The sequence below is a fragment of the Cebus imitator genome, unplaced genomic scaffold (assembly GCF_001604975.1).
Source record: "Cebus imitator isolate Cc_AM_T3 unplaced genomic scaffold, Cebus_imitator-1.0 Scaffold97, whole genome shotgun sequence".
Taxonomy (NCBI): Eukaryota; Metazoa; Chordata; class Mammalia; order Primates; family Cebidae; genus Cebus; species Cebus imitator.
The window spans coordinates 4,027,979-4,031,989 of NW_016107412.1; the positions used below are offsets into that span (position 1 = coordinate 4,027,979).

At 35.8% G+C, this 4,011-nt stretch overlaps 1 protein-coding gene across 3 annotated transcripts in view; it reads right to left on the reverse strand.

Annotated features, from left to right (window-relative positions):
- Positions 1 to 4,011, reverse strand: part of PRKG1 (protein kinase cGMP-dependent 1) — a 1,344,779-nt gene that overhangs the window by 203,668 nt on the left and 1,137,100 nt on the right. The window lies entirely within an intron of this gene.

Below are 4,011 nucleotides of genomic sequence, written 5' to 3' on the forward strand. Positions count from 1 at the left end.
CTGTGATTTACAGGCGCGACCCCCTGCGCCCGGCTGACCCCCGTGCTATTTAAAGGTGTGTTATTGGATCTGCAAATGGCTTGGGCTTTTCCAGAGCCTTTCCTGCTATTTATTTGTATTGTTTCACCAAATTTTATGCAGTACCTGGATCTCGAAAGTGCTTAACATATGTTAGAGAAATATAAAAGTAACCCTGTTCATATTGTTGTTATAAATTAGCCATGTCTCTCTAAAAAAGGGAGTTAAATACTCATTACCCCTTCTATAAAACCTCCATCAGTTCTTCAGGCACATGTTTACTCAGGATTCATGAAAAATTAATGTAATTAGAGGGAATTGTAGAAAATGACTTTACAAGGAAGAAAGGGCTATCAAAACGTATTATTTTTGTGAAATGAAAATTATCATAATTAAAAACATTTATGGTATCTTCTTGACATAGAAATTATTACTGCCTCACTTATTAAACGAGTATTTTCAGTACATGCTGAATTAACCTACCGTAGCTTTTTCTTCCTTTTAACTTTGCAATTGCATGTAACTTTTTCTCAACTAAATTTTTCCTTATTAGACCAAAATGTATGTATTTCACTTTCATATCCTATATGATAAATGTTTCAAATAGCTATGTACTTATGTACTTGATGTCTAAGCAAATAAAAATAAGAAAAGCTTACCTTTACAGAGTTTTATGGTTTACAAGCTCTATTTTTGTTCCTTAAGGCACAAAGCATTATGCCCTATCATCCTTTCACGACTAAGTACCCAGAAATTAATGGTAATGATTGATTCACAGCATCTTCAAACAACATCTTGATTTTTTAAAAAGCTATCAGCAATATATATTAGGCATATGAAAATCACCACTCCATTCATAAAATAATTAATTTTAGGATGTAATGATATATAATCTTGTGAAGACATCAAAGATTGACAAGAAAACAAAGCCCTTTGATGGAGAATCAATTAGTTTGCAGGAGATGTTAATGAACTTAGTTTATTAAATACTATGAGTAAAGTATAATATCAAAGTATCAAGGAAAAACAAAATAAAATAAATGCTGAACTGAAAAGATATAGCATTGGCTAGATTAAATTTTGGTTATCTTATCAATGAAGACTTCTCTAGAATCCTTAGATCTTTAAAACAAACATTAACACAGTAATTTCATTTAATAAATCTTATATTAATAAATAAATGCAAAACAACACCCATATATATTCTACTGAACAGTTAACAATCAACTATTCAACAATTACTATATGGAACTAAATGGTCAATAATGAACAGTTAACAATCAACTATTCAACAATTACTATATGGAACTAAAATGGTCAATAATAAACACTCATTAGAAATCATTCTTACCTTCTTTTCCTCCAAAGCAAATAAATGAGACAATGTATGTCAGGTTATGCTTTAAAAGACAAAAATGGGTTATTAACTAGTAGCTATATAGGCATTAAAAATGGGCCTGTTTTGTGCCTACAGTGGAAGGGACACATAGATCTAGGTCATACAAGCCAGGTTCAAATTTCAATTTGGAATATTTAGCTGTATAGCTCAACAATTTTATTTAATCTATCTGATTTCTAACTTCCTATTCCATAGAATGTGGGTATTTAGATCTACCCCAGAGTCCTAAGAATTAACTTAGATTATGCATACTAAACCCTTAACTCTGTACCCAGCTCAGAGAAAGCAGTCATTATGTGTAAGTTAATAATCATAACAACAAGGATAACAACAGAAACTTACAATATTACATTTTAGTGGAATCTATAATAAATTTAATTTGCCTTCCTATGTATTAAATAATAGCGGAAGGGAGTCCACTTTAATTTTACTATAAGATGACTAAATTTTAACATAAAAATAAAATTATATGTATATTAAATTAAATCTGTATACATAGATCTACAAACATGCACACATAGCAATATCATCATCATCCCTATAGAGTCCAGGATTCAAAAAATTAATGCAAAGTCACAGGGAGTCTTGAGATGGAACAATTATGTTAACTGCAGTCTACTTAAAGGAAGAAGTTAGTGTCCAATTTTTACTGCATTTTCCCAAACAATATATGGAAGAGGAAGGGTAGAAATGCAACAAAGCAGAGGAAGCTGCCTATCACAAGGAGCAAGTTGGTTTCCTGTTTCAGTGCAAGGATCATAAACTCAGAAACCTGAAGAAGCTGGGTAAGTTGTGGAACAGAATAAATGTGAGAGCATGTTCCCTACATGCAGGTGCTGCCATGTCAGGCTGTGAGCCAGTGTTACCCATTCACCAGATTTTTAAAGAGAAGCCAGATGTGTTTATATGAAAGTGCCCAGACTTTTAAATTTTGGTTTTAATGCTTATAAACACTAGGTTGATTACAAAAACACATCTAAAGCCTACAGTCTGAGACCTCTGTTTAAAAAGGAATTCTTAGAAGATATAGCACCAAAAAGTACAAAAGGTATCAGTGACAAAATCCAAGAAGTAAGGCATGAAACTGGGAACAGATACAGAGACCATACAGCCTCTAGGCACAGATGTGGCTCCCTCTGGAATACTCTTCCCCACACTCCTTGCTCACAGACTTCTCACTTAACTGCCTGCCTTACAGACTGCTCACTTCCCAGTGCTGCCTGTCTGAGGAATCCCTCTCTGACTACTTCAACCACTCACAGCTATGGTCCCATAGCACCTTGCATATGTAGGCTAACATATCACTAATTAGAAAGTGCATTACATTCATAGTAAACCTGATCACTAGATAAATTTGAGCAACATGAAAGCTATAACTTCCTTGGGTTTTGTTCAACAGTGTATCTCCATATATCACATGCAATCAATAGATGCCATTTGTTTCTTGTCTTTCTTTCTAGGCTGTACAATCCTTAGGATGACAGGGCTATAGATTTCATTTCTGCATCTAGCAACTGGCTCCATGCTAAATATATAAATTCACTTAATATCATTAAAGCATATTTATTAAGTGGTTATTGTTAGACATGGTTATAGAAATTTGGGATCTAACAATAAAGGAGACAAAGATCCCTGCCTTCAGCCCTCATGGTGCTTACATTCTATTTTGCATATGTTTGGTGGTTAACAGAGGGCATGGTTAGGGGTTGACAATAAACAACTAAAATAAATAAGCATTATATAATCTATGAAAGTGTAAGTACTATGGAAAAATATAAACACCAGAATAAAATGATTAGGATCAAGGCACTGGACATGTGGGAGAAGGGAGCAGAATTACATAAAGTGCCAGAGTAGTTCTCATTGAGAGGATGAGATTTGAACCATGGCTTAAAGAAAATGAGGAATTTAGTATATCAAGCAGATATACTGGGAAAGAATATGCCAGGCAGAGGAAACAACAGGTATAAGCTTAAAGGCCAGAGTGCCTGGTGTGTTCAAGAATCAGCAAGGAGGCCCACTGTGGCTGTAGAGGGGAGAGTAAAGCAAAGCTGGTTCAGGGGCAGAGGTGCAGATAGTGTGGGGTCTGGCGGGTGGTTTAGAGGATGTGAATGAATAAATGAACTGTGCTAACAGAATCTAGTGGCCCAAAAGCAGCAGTATTAGACATTGAGAAAAGATAAGCAAAAGGGTCCCAAGGAGTTTGAACTCTACAAGAAAACACTCTAGGCCAGGTACGGTGGTTCGTGCCTGTAATCCTAGCACTTTGGGAAGCCAAGGTGGGTGGATGTGGGTGGATCACAAGGTCAGGAGTTTGAGATCCGCCTGGCCAATATGGAGAAACTCTGTCTCTACTAAAAATACAAAAAAATTAGATAGGCGTGGTGGCACATGCTTGTAATGCCAGCTACTCGGGAGGCTGAGGCAGGAGAATCACTTGAACCTGGGAGGTGGAGGTTGCAGTGAGCCGAGATTGTGCCACTTCACTCCAGCCTAGGCGACAGAGTGAGACTCTGTCTCAAGAAAAAAAAGGAAAAACAACAACAACAATAACCCAATCCATCTTCTACTAGCAGCTGATAAAATATACATGG